Source organism: Bos grunniens, chromosome 29 (assembly GCF_055505025.1).
Source record: "Bos grunniens cultivar Pamir isolate PY7600 chromosome 29, Bosgru_T2T1.0, whole genome shotgun sequence".
Lineage (NCBI taxonomy): Eukaryota > Metazoa > Chordata > Mammalia > Artiodactyla > Bovidae > Bos > Bos grunniens.
Window position 1 is genome coordinate 41,043,319 of NC_141193.1, and position 18,116 is coordinate 41,061,434.

Genomic DNA, 18,116 nt, shown 5'->3' on the forward strand with positions numbered 1-18,116 from the left:
TGAAGAAGGCTGAGTGCCGAAGAACTGATGCTTTTGGACTGTGGTGTTGGAGAAGACTCTTGAGAGTCCCTTGGACTGCAAGGAGATTCAACCAGTCCATTCTGAAGGAGATCAGCCCTGGGATTTCTTTGGAAGGAATGATGCTAAAGCTGAAACTCCAGTACTTTGGCCACCTCACACAAAGAGTTGACTCATTGGAAAAGACTGTGATGCTGGGAGGGATTGGGGGCAGGAGGAGAAGGAGACGACAGAGGATGAGATGGCTGGATGGCATCATGGACTCGATGGACATGAATCTCAGTGAACTCCGGGAGTTGGTGATGGACAGGGAGGCCTGGCGTGCTGAGATTCATGGGGTCGCAAAAAGTCGGACACGACTGAGCGACTGAACTGAACTGAGGCATCTTAACCTGCCAAACTCATAGAAGTAGCCAATGGAATGATGTTTACCAGGGAGTTGAGAAGGGGAAAATGGAGTTATTGCTTGATGGGTGCTAGTTTCATTTGAATAAATAGATGAATGAATTCTAGAGTACAACAGCATGGTATTGCATACTTTAAAATATATTAAAAGGATAGATTTCATGTTGTGTCCTTACCACAAAACACACACATATACACAAAAGAACAATTTTGGAGATTATGGATATGCTTAGTATTGACCTTGACTGTGGTGACATGCATATATGCATATGTCCAAATTCATCAAAATACATACATTAAATAGGTGTAATTTATGTATATCAATTATACCTTGATAAAGCTTTAAAATTTTAATATTATTTTGATTTGCATAAAAGCAAATTGAAAAGGAGTTATGACTGATTTTAAGCATTCCTGGTCAGATACTGTATTAGATTCACATGTCCTAAGCTGAGCTACAGAACTTTATCCTTACAATTATTTGTTTAGATCTAATTTCTACTCAGTTAATACAGGATTTTAAATTTTCACTAAATCCTTATATCCTATCTTACTCCTTGAAGGCATACTTACTTGCCTGTATACTCTCGAATCTGTGTTCTCTGCCTAATTATGGTTTGGAATATGCTTTGTGCAGAGAAATAATGCCAGGGACCCATCACCAGGAGGGGCGTGTACTCAGATTTGCTTTCTCAAGGACTGAAGTAGATTTCTATTGATTCACCTCTTTGAACCAGGTTCATCGTCGTGTGTCCCTCAGTCAATGATGCAAGATAGCTAGCAAAGAGATGTGAAACAAACCTTCAAAGGAACACGTTGCTCAAAAAGCATCAGTAAAACACCAGATATGTGTCAGACACTATTCTAGGTGGCATTAGGACAAAGAAACACAGAACAGAGTGCTTGTCCTTGAAGCTCTTACAAGTGGTCTGGGAGACAGTCATGATAAACAGATCAAGCGTGCATGTGGTAAATGCGTTAACAGAATGATGAACATGATGCTATCACAGCAGAGAGGAAGCGGAAGCAGTGCCTAGTTCTATCTAGGGAGGTCAGCAAAGATTTCATAAAATAGATAACACTTAGGTTGTATCTTGAAGGTTGAGTTGGACTATATTTAGTTCCCGCTAATTTTTATTGCTTTTTTTGTCAGCGGTAATAAACCAGAATTTCATTTGTTAAGTATGAAATGCATAGTCTCACATTTTTAAACAACCTCACTCTCTTTACAGTGTCACAAGGTAATTTCCATTAGATCAGAGATCTAACTTAAGCTAACAAATGATTACCCTTCACATTTGAGTAAAGATAGGAGCTTAATTAAGGAGACTGATAATAAGCCGCTGCAATATATAGATGGCATTTTACGTAGGAAAATCAAGACCTTAAGTAAGGCACCAAGAGAAAAAGACATGCTATAACTTTTGTTTCTAGACTTAAATCTTGTCTGATTGGCATTTTCAGAAGTATGTATTTAGGTTTATTTCACTGTGGCAAATAGATTAATATCACCCCTTCTTCTCCTGAAAAGATATCCATGTACTCATCTCCAGACCTTTAAATATATTATTTTACATGGCAAAAGGGACTTTGCAGACATGATTAAGTTAAGAAGCTTGAGATGGAAAATTTGTCATTATCCTGGATTAGATATCTAGGTGAGTCCAATGTAATCATAAAAGGATTTATAAGAGGGAGACAGGCAGGAGGGTCTTAATCAGAAAAAGGGGTAGGAGGATGGAAACAGAAATTGGCATAGTGCATTTTGATTGTGGTGGAAGGAACCACAAACCAAGGAATGTAAGTGCCCTCTAGAAGCTGAATAGAGTTACTCCTGAAATCTCTGGAAGGAATGCAGCTTGGCCATCACTGATACCAGTTCAGTTCAGTTCAGTCGCTCAGTCGTGTCTGACTCTTTGCAACCCCATGGACTGCAGGCCTCCCTGTCCATCACCAACTCCCAGAGTTTACTCAAACTCATGTCCATCAAGTCGGTGATGCCATCCAACTATCTCATCCTCTCTCATTCCCTTCTCCTCCTGCCTTCAATCTTTCAGATATCACTGATATCTATCCCTGTAAGACTTGTTTCTGACTTCTGTTTTCAGGAAATTTAAGCTAACAAGTTTGTGTGTTTTAAAGCACTAAAGTGAAAGTGAAAGTGAAGTCGCTCAGTTGTGTCCGACTCTTTGCGACCCCATGGACGGCTCCTCTGTCCATGGGATTCTCCAGGCAAGAATACTGGAGTGGGCTGCCATTTCCTTCTCCAGGGGATCTTCCTGATCCAGGGATTGAACCCAGGTCTCCCACATTGTACGCAGATGCTTTACCATCTGAGCCAACTAATTTTTTGGTAATTCATTATAGCAGCATAAGAAAACTAATACATTTGCTGAATCCATGGAAGGACAATCAAATTAGAACTGTTATCCTGGAAAGCCATATAATCCTCATCCCTTATACAATTTCTACGTGAGACTTCAAAGATTTCCTGAAGAGACTAGGGAGAAGGCTGCTCAGTCCTGGTCATAACTCATCCTTAGTAAAGCTATAGCATCCCTGATCTTTTCCTGAGAATTTTCAAAAACTATGCTGATGTTAATTACATAATATCCACCCTTTGGGCTCCTTACCCACTTTTCCTGTAAAGAATAACTGGGCTTGCCAGGTGACTCAGTGGTAAAGAATCTGCCTGTCATTGCAGGAGATGCCAGAGGCACAGGTTTGATCTCTGGGTCAGGAAGACACCCTGGAGGAGGAAACGGCAACCCACTCCAAATATTCTCGCCTGGAGAATCCCATGGACAGAGGAGCCTGGTGGGTTACAGCCCATGGGGTGGTAAAGATTTGGACATGACTGAACAACTGAGTACACACACATGTAATGTGATGGACAAACCAAATGCTCCTCATCTGAATAAGGTGATCAGATTATCTGACAACTTTATGGGACAACCAATGGTATAATGACAGTCCACGAGACACTGGAATGACGAATATAAGCATGAGAGTTATATCTCAAAGGCATTACCCTAATGGCTTTATCTATAAGTTCAAAGAAATTGTCAAAGCACAAGTGAAAATATGGAAATTTTAAACTCTAGCAAAAACTAAACCCTGGCTTCTGCCATTCTTCCTAGGGACAAGAGCCTTGATGAAAATTCTTGGTTTCAACAACCCAACCACCACTGCCAAGATTCTCAGTCTGTTTACTAAAAATATTACTGTGGTATCAGGTACATAAGGCTATTAATGAAATTAAAAGATTCTAGGAGGGATACCTTTTTGTGATGAGGCTTTATAATACAGAGTGAAGTAAGTCAGAAAGAGAAAACCAAATACCATCCATTAACGCATATATGCAGACTCTAGACAAAGGATACAGATGAACCTATTTTCCGGGCAGGAATAAAGATGCAGACACAGAGAACGAACACTCAGATGCAGGGGTGGGGAAAGGGAGTGGGATGAATTTGGAAATTAGGATTGATGAATATACACTACCATGTGTAAAATAGACAGCTAGTGGTATATAGTGCAGGGAGCTCAGCGATGACCTGGAGGGGCAGAACTGAGAGGAGTGGGAGGAAGGCCCAAAAGGGAAGAGATCGATGTATACATATAGCTGATGAAATCCACTGCATAGCAGAAATGAACACAGCATTGTAAAGTAATTATACCCCAATTTAAAAAAATGACATGGATCAAAACAGGATATTATATTTGTTTGTATGGACGCTTTCAGGACAGTAACTATATACTTTACACAAATATCATTATATGTTAATATTTATGTAGTTATTTATTTGCCAAATAATGTGCTAGCAACTGGAGCTGGAGCAGTGTTTCAGAGAACTTGTCCCTGGCTTCACCAACGTAAAGTCTAGAGAAGACAAAAGAGAACAGACTCTGAAAGGATCTAAAAGAGGAACAAAGGGACTTCGAAAAGTAGAAGGGAAGTCATAATCCCCTCCCCGTTCATTTGCAATCCATCCTTTCTTACTCCTTGATATCTTCCAGAACTTCATACTTCAGACAGAGTTCCTGAAAATGACAGAGTTTAAGCCACTTTCCCAAGAATACAGAGCTATTATAATATTATAAGTAGCTCCTTTTAACAAAGCAAGCTATCACCTCATTATGTTGGCTAATAAGAAATAAATTGTATTTAGTCATCAGGGAAATGAAAAAGTCTTTTCAAAGGGAAAATATAACAAAACAGCTATAAGTCAACATTTTCTATAGAGAACTGGAAGAAGAGAGTGATGATTTTCTTTTTGCCACTGACTCCCTACTCATTCAAAGAAGGGTCCACCAGGCTAAAGCCTGTTAATTATCCCTTGGTGACACAGCAAAGACTAGAATTCAAGTTTTTCCAGAGACAGAAGGAAAAATCAATGTGTAGTTTTAATGCTGGATCACATTTGCAAACTATGAATTGCCAGTTTTTCACTGTTCATCAGCATGAATGTGGCCCTTCCTGCAAAGTACTAAGAATGACCCCTCCACGAAACTGCAGTTGTGAAACATCTTGTGCTCCTTTGGTCTTGGCTGTACGTCTGGTTTTTCTAGGTTCTCAGCTCCAGGGTGAGACAGGCCAGAGTCCCTTTGGGTCTCTGTCAGTCACCACAATGGCCATAAGTCAACAAGCAAAGAGGCTGTTTCCTTAATAACTCCATAAAACACCTTCTCCCTCACAAACAGGATGAAATATCTGGTTCAATTAGATGCTTAAAAAGCACCAGATATTTACTAAGTGCCCAAATCTCTTGAAATATTTGACTACTTAAACTATTAAGAAGAATAAGATAACCCTTGGCTTCTAGAAATTCATAACTGATTGATAGCTCCAGACGGTATTATACCACAGGGCAATAGGGCAGAAGGGCAATTGAGCTCATGCATTTAGGACAGTGGTGAGCGAAGTCGCTTGGGAACAAAGCTGGTCTTGTACGTAGTGTGTACATATGTGTGTATGTTCTAATGCTAAGGATGCCAAGAGGCAGGATGAGGGCCAAGGTACATTTCCAACCTAATTAGGAAAGGACAACATGGTTTGAGGATTATGGAAAGCAGGAAGTAAGCCTGTTTGTGTGAAGCAAAACTATTGGGTTAGAGCTGAAAGTTTCAATGGTTGATATCATTATTTATCAATGATCCCTACGACACCATGACCATGCTTCAGACTATTTTATATGCTATCCACCAAAATTGTGGGGCCACCATTGCCCATTTATTATGAAGTGTTTAATCTATTTCGAAATATGTTTGGGTTTAAAATGCAAAATAGGCAAAAAAAAAATACATTTTAATTCAAGTATATGATATCAAGGGCTTCCCAGATAGCTCAGCAGTAAAGAATCCACCTTCAATGCAGGAGATGTATGAAACACAGGTTCGATCCCTGGGTTGGGAACATCCCCTGGAGGAGGACATGGAAACCCTCTCCAGTATTCTTGCCAGGAAAATCCCATGGACAGAGGAGCCTGGCAGGCTACAGTCCACAGGGTCACAAAGAGTTGGACACTATTAAATTGACTGAGCACGCATAAGCTATCAAGCTCCTTCTAATCCAACTTCCTTCTTGTGGCAGTGAATTCTGGTATTCAAATGGACAAAAATCCAATCCAGCATAATTTAGACTGACAGATGTTTCTAGAAAAATTCCAAATCAGTGACATCCTACAAAAATAACCAAATTCAAAGGCTTTTAACAAGCGAGCTGAAAATAAGAGAAGTTTTATGAAGTGATCCCTTTTTTTTTTTTTTTTGAAGAACAAGAACCATACTATGAATCACTTGGGACAAATATAACGTAATAGTCATAGTAGATGAGAATGAGTGGCGAGGAAGCAGGTCACGGGAGAGGGCAAATGCTTAGCAGTAGAAAGAAATCACTATGAGGCTGCACAAGGAGAAGCCCACGCATGACTAAGGAACATAACAGGTAAAAGTCAGTGGAAGGCAGAATTGGTTTGCCCCTGCCTGTAAGAGAGAGGCAACCTTAAATGGAACTGAGAGCTCACTCAAAGCATCAATTACTGCCAACTGGAAATCCGTATTGAAACTCTCAGACATTAAAGTGACCAGCCCTCTTAGTGACTTATTTCAGAATCTCTATGTCAGTCAGCAATCTTCTCAGCAAATTAAATGGTGAATGAGTTGAGTGTTGAAATAGCCTGTCGCATGATAGCTTTGTCTTGGATTTTGGGGAAGGTATATTTCTATCTTTCCAGTTTGCATAAATATAAAACATTTTAAAAGATAAGGGTGTTGCCTTGCAGATGCTTATCATTTAGATGACGATTTATGGAACAAATGTTTGTTATTGTATAAACCTTATTTCCATGTAATAAGTGCTTTATCATATTTCTTTATTCCAAAGAGGAACATCTAAGAAACTAAAGTCATGGGTACAGCTAAAATTTTAAATTTTAACCTTTTTTCCCCCCATAATATTTAAGAGTATTCAGAGTGCTTGATGCAATAGCACCAGCTGACTCTGAGGAGAGTCCACATAAAAATTCAATATGGCCCAAATAGAATATTTTAGTATCTCTAGACTTACCATGTAAAATAATTGAAGAAAATAACCATTAATTTATTCATTTACTAGGTAATATGTATTAAGCATCTATTACTTAGGCAAGGCAGATTTCTAGATACTAGAGTTACAGAGATAAAAAAAATTAATGGGGCTTACATTAGGAGGGCCTGATGTAACTGTAAATAACAGTATGAAGAATGTGAGAACATATCAAAAATAAAACTGCAGCATATTGCAACTAATTGAAATATATAATTTGTCCTCACCTCATATCTTCAAACTATCTTGGAGATGTTAGGGTGCAACTAAGTTAGGGACAAAAAATAGAAAATGCCTACAGATCAGACCTGGAGACAAAGGTGCCAGGTAAGACCTCTGCCTTAACATTTGCAATGCCTCCTATTATCTCCTCCTGACAAAAGGAGGAATGATCTCTGTTTGTTTCCAAGGCAAACCATTCAATATCACAGTAATCCAAGTCTCTGCCCCAGCCAGTAATGCTGAAGACGCTGAAATTGAACAGTTCTATGAAGACCTACAAGACCTTTTAGAACTAAGACCCAAAAAAGATGTCCTTTTCATTATAGGGGACTGGAATGCAAAAGTAAGAAGACAAGAGCTACCTGGAGTAACAGGCAAATTTGGCCTTGGAGTACAGAATGAAGCAGGGTAAAGGCTAACAAGTTTTGCCAAGAGAACGCACTGGTCATAGCAAACACCCTCTTCCAACAGCACAAGAGATGACTCTACACATGGACATCATCAGATGGTCAATACTGAAATCAGATTGATTACATTCTTTGCAGCCAAAGATGGAGAAGCTCTATACAGTCAGCAAAAACAAGACTGGGAGCTGACTGTGTCTCAGATCATGAGCTCCTTATTGCCAAAGTCAGGCTTAAATTGAAGAAAGTAGGGAAAACCAATAGACTATTCAGGTATGACCTAAATCAAATCCCTTACGATTATACAGTGGAAGTGAGAAATAGATTCAAGGGATTGGATCTGATAGACAGAGTGCCTGAAGAACTATGGATGGAGGTTTGTGACACGGTACAGGAGGCAGTTAATAAGATCATCCCCAAGAAAAAGAAATGCAAAAAGGCAAATGGTTGTCTGACAAGGCCTAACAAATAGCTGAGAAAAGAAGAGAAGCTAAAGGCAAAGGAGAAAAGGAAAGATATATCCATTTGAACACAGAGATCCAAAGAATAGCAAGGGGAGATAAGAAAGCCTTCCTCAGCGATGAGTGAAAAGAAATAGAGGAACACAACAGAATGGGTAAGACTAGAGAGCTCGTCAAGAAAATTGGAGATACCAAGGGAACATTTCATGCAAAGATGGGCAAAATAAAGGACAGAAATGCTATGGACCTAACAGAAGCAGAAGATATTAAGAAGAGGTGGCAAGAATACACAGAAGAACTATACAAAAAAGATTTTCATGACCCCAATAACCACGATGGTGTGATCACTCACCTAGAACCAGACATCCTGAAATGCGAAGCCAAGTGGGCCTTAGGAAGCATCAGTATGAACAAAGCTAATGGAGGTGATGGAATTCCAGCTGAGCTATTTCAAATCCTAAAAGATGATGCTCTGAAAGGGCTGCACTCAATATGCCAGCAAATTTGGAAAACTCAGCAATGGCCACAGGACTGGAAAAGGTCAGTTTTTATTCCAATCCCAGTGAAAGGCAATACCAAAGAATGTCAAATTACCGCACAATTGCACTCATCTCACACACTAGCAAAGTAATGCTCAAAATTCTCCAAGCCATGCTTCAACAGTACATGAACAGTGAACTTACAGATGCTCAAGCTGGATTTAGAAAAGGCAGAAGAACTAGGGATCAAATTGCCAATATCCGATGGATCATCAAAAAAGCTAGATTTTCAGAAAAACATCTACTTCTGCTCTTTTGACTATGCCAAAGCCTTTGACTGTGTGGATCACAACAGACTATGGAAATTCTTAAAGAGATGGGAATACCAGACCACCTGAACTGCCTCCTGAGAAATCTGTATGCAGGTCAAGAAGCAACAGTTAGAAACAGACATGGAACAACAGACTGGTTCCAAATCGGGAAAGGAGTACGTCAAGGCTATATATTGTCACCCTGCTTATTTAACTTATATTCAGAGTACATCATGAGAAACGCTGGGCTGGATGAAGCACAAGCTGGAATCAAAATTGCTGGGAGAAATATCAGTTACCTCATATACGCAGATGACACTACCCTTACGGCAGAAAGTGAAGAAGAACTAAAGAGCCTCTTGATTAAAGTAAAAGAGGAGAGTGAAAAAGCTGCCTTAAAACTCAACATTCAGAAAACTAAGATCATGGCATCTGGTCCCATCACTTTGTGGCAAATAGATGGTGAAACAATGGAAACAGTGAGAGACTTTATTTTCTTGGGCTCCAAAATCACTGCAGATGATGACTGCAGCCACAAATTAAAAGATGCTTGCTCCTTGGAAGAAAAGCTATGATCAACCTAGACAGAATATTAAAAAGCAGAGACATTACTTTACCAACAAAGGTTCATCTAGTCAAAGCTACGGTTTTTCCAGTAGTCATGTATGGATGTGAGAGTTGGACTGTGAAGAAAGCTGAGCGCCAAAGAATTGATGCTTTTGAACTGTGGTGTTGGAGAAGACTTTTGAGAGTCCCTTGGACTGCAAGGAGATCCAACCAGTCCATCCTAAAGGAAATCTGTCCTGAATATTCATTGGAAGGACTGATGCTGAAGCTAAAGCTCCAATACTTTGGCCACCTGATGTGAAGAACCATCTCATTGGAAAAGACCCTGGTGCTGGAAAAGATTGAAGGCAGGAGAAGAAGGGGACAACAGAGGATGAGATGGTTGGATGGCATCACCAACATGATGGACATGAGCTTGAGTAGGCTCTGGGAGTTGGTGATGGACAGGGAGGCTTGGCGTGCTGCAGTCCATGGAGTTGCAAAGAGTTGGACACTATTGAGCAACTGAACTGAATTGAACTGACAATAAGTGACCATGCTTGGTCTTGAAAACATTCTAAGATGCAACCTAAAAACTCAAAGTAACTGTTATTCATTTCCAAGAGTTTCAGCACTTTATTTTTTAAAAATTAAGTTGAGGTTTAAAGGAAATAGTTCCATTTTCTTTTCCGGCACTTTGCTATATCAAATTGTTTCTGGAGGTAACAATTATAGATATATAGATATATATAGATTATAGATATTTGGCAGGCCTTCATTCTGTAGGTTCTTGTTTATAGACATTGTTTTAGCAAAAATCTAGAAAATAGTGTATGGTGCTGGGTTTGTAATAGTTTTACATCAGATTTGCTTACATCAACATCTTTTAATGAACTTTTTAAAAATACTGAAATGGGAGACTTTGCAAACAGATTTAAACCATATCAAAAACAATATTTTTATGGGTGAATGAAAATTGAATATGCTTTTTTAGGTTTCTCTCTTTCTTCTTTGACCTAAAATAAGACAAAAGATAACCAGAATTTCCCAAAGTAGATGACGATATGACGACAGGCTTCAAATTCTTAATTAACTGACAGCTGTACAATCTGGTCACTACTTCTGTCAATTTCTCGCTCCTTTCTTCTCTACCTTTTCTATCCCCATGGCTTCAAATTTTATTCTTCTAGCTTCTTTCCTGCTATGCCTTGAACCATCACTCAGATACTCTGTTTCCAAGCCTACTTGCCTCCTACAAGTAACTTAATCCTTTATGAAGAAATTAAATAGCCGTCTCACACATCAGACAGAAATATTTTCTTTATACCTTTCTTTATATAAACACTGCATTTGAAGCATCTTAGCCAACAGTCACCCCCACAACACTGGCGGGCAGTGATGCTTTGTGGCTTCCCTCTGTTGGGCTTCCCTGGTGGCTCAGCTGGTAAAGAACCCTCGTGCAATGTGGGAGACCTGGGTTCCATCCCTGGGTTGGGAATATCCCCTGGAGAAGGGAAAGGATACCCACTCCAGTATTTTGGCCTGGAGAATTCCATGGACTGTACAGTCCATGCGGTCACAAAGAGTCGGACACGATTAAGTGACTTCCACTTCACTTCACTTCTGTTAGGAGACAGTGTAACTAACAGCAATAAAAAAGAAATGATATTGTCATTCATTTTCCTCACCTATTGTGTGAATTTTCACTTTTGTAGTGGGAGGCATCTCAGCAAACAGGTGTATGTAAATCTGTCTAAAGCTGAGTTCTCAGAAGTGTCAGCTTCTCAGCAGAAGGGAATGGGATACACCAAGATAAGAACATTTCCTGAATTTCTCTTTGTCAAATATCCCTCCCTTCTCAGGCTGAAGCCAAATAAGGAAGGTGACAGCCCAATCATTGACATGGGCCTAAAGCACACTGTAAGAATCCAGAATAAATAACATGCTCTAAAGTCAGGAGCCAGCTTAATCAATCCAAGACTGGAGTGCCCACTCTAGAGGCCCAGTGTTTCTTCATGAGATGCTGCTGGCATTCTGGGCAGATCATTGTGCATGTCATCTCATACTTGGCTGGATACTTAGCATCTCTGGCCTCTTCCCATTAAATGTCAATAGCTTTCTCCCAGGCACTGCAACAAACAAAAACATGACCAAATCCTTTTAAAAGCTAGCCAGTGGGAGACACGAACCTCAGGTGTGAGCCCCTGTGCAAGACAGACTGTGAAACAGTGACGATGACGCTTGATGGAGAAATCAGGAAGGTGAGTGGTAAGAAGACATAAAGGAAGCAGCTGGACATAGCACAAAGACTGAAGGTCTATAGCTCTGATGGCGTTTAATGTTGTCTCAGACAGGGATAGTCCAAAATGCCATCTTCTGGGATCACTTAAAGTTTCCAAAATATGACACATGCTCTATCTTCTATTCATTTTAAATGCCATTTCAAAATACATATTTAAAATTTCTGCTATTTCGACTGTGGTCATTGTTTTCACAGTTGAGTTGTCCTTATAGGATACTGGTTCCTTTACAGACTTTCTCATTGACTTTTAAAGAATGATTGCAACCCTTGAAATTAAATGAAACTGTTACTACTCCCATCTTGACATTCTCAAACGAGATACTGAACTTTCCTTAAGGTGAAAAGTCACCGAGGTAACAAAGAATAAGGCTGTGCCCAGATTTGTCCTTTCTGGGCACCAGGATCTTGACTGTAATTCTCAACTGAGTCAACTCAGTTGAGGTATAATAAACCTTTAATAGAATTTACACAGGTTCTTTAACTCAAATCTTTCTTAGGATGACAAAAAGTTTTGTTGAGGATGACTAAACCCACACTCCTAAAGGAGAATCATACACAGCACTTTTAAAGTTCTGTGTATAAAGAAAGTACTTAAAATTCCTTACAAAGAGTATTTACTATTCATTTAGCAATCTCCACACCGCTGTTTCTCTTCTCACTCATTATCAATGATATCCCTTAACCTGTTGTGGCTGGAGGGAAAATTCTCGTGGTTCAAATCCTTGACCTAAATCATCAGTGCTAAAATGTTCACTTCTTACTTCAAAGAACTTATTTAAATCATAGTCTTATTCAAAATGCCATTCATTTAAATGACTTAGTTCTCATCAGTATGTTTCTTCCGAGGCTTTGTTCCTCTCATCACTCTCAGCAGAATGTAAGCATCACCTGCGTGATGCTAAATGCTCTGTGTCACGAACCTGAATGCTCTGTGTCGGGATCTTGCATCGACTCTGTAGAACCTGCGTTCTGTGGCATTTTAATTCCTTTTGGCAGGATAAATTGTCAATTGTGAAGAAACATGGGTACCATGAGATTTCTTATGGCAAAACCTTATATATTAGCTTGGCACCTCAAAGCCCAAAGAGGCTTATTTAACTGCATATGTGCTCTGAATCATGGCACACAGAGGAGTCTATGCTATTTACACATATGATATATATATATTTTTAGACTGTGTGCTATTTTTTCCCCCTAAATCAAAACATGAGCCAGGATAAATACTTGCTTTTCTACTTATCAAAGAAACAATTCCATTGCTGCAGACAATTCTTGGAGAAAAAAAAAAAATAAACAATTTTAATTTCAAGTAACATCATAGTCTGGTGTTACCGTATTCTCAGCTAAGTGTTTTCTGGTTAAGATTGAACCATGTTATCTTCGGGCTATTAGGTCTTAGAGTGATGGACTTGTCTGAAGTGAAAAAAAGAGAGTAACTAAAGTTTGAAAGTGTTAGTTAGTCATGTTTGACTCTTTACGACTCTGTGGACTGTAGCTCACCAGGTTCCTTTGTCCACGGACTTCTCCAAGTAAGAATACTGGAGTGGGTTGCCATTCCCTTCTCCAGGGGATCTTCCCAATGCAGGGATTGAACCCAGGTCCCCTCATTGTAGGCAGATTCTTTGCCATCTGAGCCACCAGGGAAGGTCTCTAAGCAGGCATTCAATTCTAATTTATAAACAGAAGATTAAAAAATGAAAGGGTGATATAATGCTTGGATTAAATAAAAAGGAAATAAAAGAGAAATTATACAATAATAAGTATCTTCAGAGCTATTTAGCAATTTACCTTTGAAGTCCTAAGAAAATTCAAAAGCAATGTCAGGAAAAGATAGTCATTCAATGTAACCTAGATCAACAAACTTTGAACTAACTAGACACTAACTTCAGATTAATTATCAGTAATAGCTTTTAAATTACTCAATACAAAGTTGAAGATGATGCAAAGGCTGCTTTAGGAAGGTTTTGTTCTGATCCTAACTACCAGTATGTGTAATAGTCAATTTCAAGTCAAGATGGTAAAATGGAATGCATACTCATCAACCTCCCAGAGATCAGCACTTTGGCAAAAGGTGTTTGCATACTACAAGGAAAAGATGTTATTAGAAATGGCTTCAAAAAGCTTCATAAATATTCAGAAAACTTAATGAACCAGATTTTCATAAGCACCTAATGATTTCTTGGCATGTATAAAGGACGGTACAGCGTGAGCACACTTGCACCATGGTGCCATGGAAATGAGAGAAAGAACTGCCTTTACCTCTTGGCTCTGCATGTTGCTGGCTCTGTGAGATTAGGCAAACGGCTTAGTTCCTTAATGCCTCATTTTCCCTATCTGTAAAGTGGAGGTAAAAACAACCCATCATAGAATGGACGTGTAGTACAATGCCTGACACATAGTAGGTACTTATTGCACGTAGCTCCTGCTATTAGCAATGAAACCCATCACCACCATAACATCAACCCTATTTAGGACACAATGCCATGCACAGAAAGATTTAATGCTCCATTGGCTAGAAAAACTAAATGGGTTTTCAAGTCATTATCAGGGGGAAAACTTCAGCACAGGCAGAATGACTCAATGATAGTCAACAAATACAAGGAAAGACACTCCACTTGGAAATTCGATTAAATCAACTTCACAAATGTGCGTAGAGTGCCTGCTATTCACTAGGTACTGTGCTGGGTTCAGGAAATTCAAAGATTGTAAAGTAGGGGTCTTATTCCCAGGGGTTTACAATCTGGGCAGAGAAAGAATGACAAACATAGCTTCAAAGGAAAGGAGGCATCAGCTGAAACTGGGAAGGTCAAGAAAGGTTTAGCGGAGTGGGTGACACTGAACTCCAACCTGGAGTTAGTTGCTGGTGTGCAAAATATTTTTGTCATCAATCTCTTTCAACTGCATCTTCTGCTGTTCCATACTCAAGATATTTCCAAGGACTATTTTCAAATTTCCCAGACATCCCAAGGGCTTACAATTTTATAATGAAGGAAAAAATATCTACCTGTTGACTATCAAAATTAAAGGAAAACAAAAAGATTTTTTTTGTTGTTGTTGTTGTGTACTCTTTTTATGCTTTCCAGATGGTGCAGTGGTAAAGGATCTGCATGCCAATGAGGAGACATGCCAATGAGCAAGAGATGCATTTTCAATCCCTGGATCAAGAAGATGCCCTGAAGGAGGAAATGACAACCTACTCCAATATTCTTTTTTTTTTTTTTTTTCCTGTTCACAGATTTCTATTTTTATTTATTTATTTTTTACTTTACAATATTGTATTGGTTTTGCCATACATCAACATGCATCCACCACGGGTGTACACATGTTCCCCATCCTGAACCCCTCTCCCACCTCCCTCCGCATACCATCCCTCTGGGGCATCCCAGTGCACCAACCCCAAGCTTCCTGTATCCTGTATTCTTGCCTAGAGAACTGCATGGACAGAGGAGCTACAGGTGGTGCACAGTCCGTGTGGTCACAGAGAACCAGAGATGACTGAGTGACTGAATGCGAGCGCACACACACACACTATTTTTTTTTTTAATACCAATCTCTTATGGCTAGAAAACATGAAATAAAAAGGAAGATGGGTAGAAGTTATGTTTATAAAAGGATTCTAAGGCAGATCCTGTATCTGCCTTAGAAAACACAGAGGACAATGCCTACGATTAATCTCAAATATCTGTTGGTACCATTGTCATAAAAGATTTGGATAGACCACAGCCACAACTCACAAAATTACTTTTGTGTGTGCTCTGTATAACATTGGAAAGTCTCTTAAACAGTGTAACCTGGAAGATGCCAAGTCACTTCATTTGCCAAGTACTTGCATCACCTTAATTAAGCTGTTCACTTGGTTGGGAACTGATAATTTATACAAACAGAAAATGCATAGTTCAAGGGAGGATAATAAAGAATGTTTAACAGAATACATTTATGAAAAAAAAAAAGAATACATTTATGTCCATTAGTCTTTATATGCAATCTTGTAAAGCATGGTCAATCATCATTGTACAATATTGATCATGTTGAAGCATCATATTGGCATATTTATTAAAGACAGATTATATGAAATTAAAATTTAAAAATAAATCTATTCATCTTTAGGGGATCTCAAGCTTCTAAGAGGTAGATAAGCTCAGATTCTCACTCATGTTTCACTGTCAAACAATCACAAGAATGTTACTGAGATGAAGAGACTAAAACTTCATGAAGGAAGAAGAGTTGATATAGACTAAATTATACAAGTCACTTTTTCTTTTCCATATATTTTCAGTTATACAATGTCCAATTCATATTTTAGGTTCTGCTGTGCAAGAGATATGGAGAACCTTTTAAAAGACATTGAAAAGCACCATCTGTTCATGTAGAAGCAAAAAATTTAACTTGTTAATCATAAAAATTGCTCTACAAGGAAGTAGACTGGAAACATCCGGATGCAGGGTTATAATTTAAAATAATAGCAAAACAGCCGCCCTTAAAAGAAGTAAAACTCTTAATTCAAACTTACTGGAGAGCTGATAATGCGAGTGAAAATGTTGGCATCCATAGATATTGGGAAGTGTTGGGATTTGAATTTTATCATTGACCATCTGGCTATATTCATACTTACAGAAAAAATTTTTAAATAGCAAAGAATTCATTAAAAATCTAAAAGGAGTTCTTACAACTGGGATGCCTTGATTAATTCTGCATCCTCTTCTGATATTGATTATGTGTTTCCAGTGACGACATCATGATAATGCACGTTTGGGGACACACGCCCACTTAACCCAGTCCAGTTCAACTTAATCAGGACCAACAGAATAGGCATTCAATATGTATTTTTCTATTAAGACAGGGCAGTAATAATAATTTACCAAGTACCTCCCTTTGATCCTTACATGTGAAAGAACTGAACTTCAAATAGTTAAATCACTTCCCCATGGCCACATTTCTAGAGACCAGTAGAGCAGGAATTCAAATGTAGGTTTATCTGCCTCCACACCCTATGTTTTTTTCAGTACAGCAGACTGTCTCCTGGGCTACATATGGGATTTATTTGCTCCTCTCAGCTTCCTCAGCATGACTACCACATCTGCTGTAACTAGTAGTCACAGATTAGCCAGTTACATTTAACCAATTCAGAGTTCCCCTTAGCAACCCATTCCCTCAAAACCTATTTCTGAGAGTTAAGAAAGTTTCTCAGGAATAATGTGATGAGTAACAACAATAGCAACAACAATAATACTTTGGCTCTCTTTCATATTTTTCTCTTCTCTTCTTTCTCTCCCCATCTACCCTCAGAGAGCTCACTTCAGGTTGATCATCAAACTTGTTCATTTATTTTGCTAACTTTTACTTATCTTGCTATATGGTGCATCCACCCTCCATCTCTGTATCTCCAAGAAAAATCTGTAGGAATGTCCCCCTTCTTCACTCTTTCCAGGAACTACCACTAATCTTGGTCGACTTTGGCTTCATCTAAATCCTTCTGCCCTTACGTGTTCAAGTAAGGTGAGGCAGTATTATCTGGCGCTTTGGTTTTGAGCCACTGTCTAAGCTTGCCTTGATCATAGCTGAAAAGCTTCTGAGATGCATCTCTGTTTATTGTGAGAGACCGAAACACTTGAATTTTACAGTCCTCCACAAACGAGCAAAGAAGGGTATTATATTTTCTTATATTTTTTATCCATGTCTTGAGGCTTCAAAAGTCCCAATTCAAATTCTAAAGTTTTAAGAGAAAACCACCAGATATATTAGAAGTTAAATACTCAACTCTTAAATATTTATTTATAGACCTTTTCATGGGGTCTAACTATCATGACTTATTACTGATAAAGGTACAAAGAAGTATAAAGACTGGCTCTTAATCCCCACAGCTATTTAAAAGGGCAAGGCAAATACTATAATGTTATGGCAAGCAGTAGCAAAGATAACAAAAGCTCTTGGAATGCATTCGATAGTAATGTGACTGAAGGCTATACAGATCTGTGAAGGCTTCCTGGTGAGCATGAGACTGAAACCGGGCCTTAAATTACTTGCAGGACTTCAGTAAGCAAAAAATTCAGCAATGGGTATTCCAGGATAAAGCAGGCAGCTTTAGCAGAATGAGTATTATTTTGGGAAGATTAACTGGTCTGTATTATAATCAACAACCATTACTGGAACAGACATGACTATAAAGAAGGAAAGGAACTTGAGGAAATAAACATTAGATTTGGGTGAGAATCATGTATCATAGGCACAGCTGGAGCATAGCAAATAGAGAATGATACAATAATATAATTTCTCATATTGATTAGTGCTGACCATATGATAAGTGCTGGGCTATCTAATTTAATTTGTACAATTCCATAATTTAAGAACCATTATCTGTTTTTAGAGGTAAAGAAAGCAAAAC

The 18,116-nt window shown here is 38.8% G+C and overlaps 1 protein-coding gene across 17 annotated transcripts in view; it reads right to left on the bottom strand.

Moving 5' to 3' along the window:
* DLG2 (discs large MAGUK scaffold protein 2) overlaps positions 1 to 18,116 on the bottom strand; it is a 2,335,250-nt gene that overhangs the window by 1,566,425 nt on the left and 750,709 nt on the right. The gene's annotated exons all lie outside the window — the stretch shown is intronic.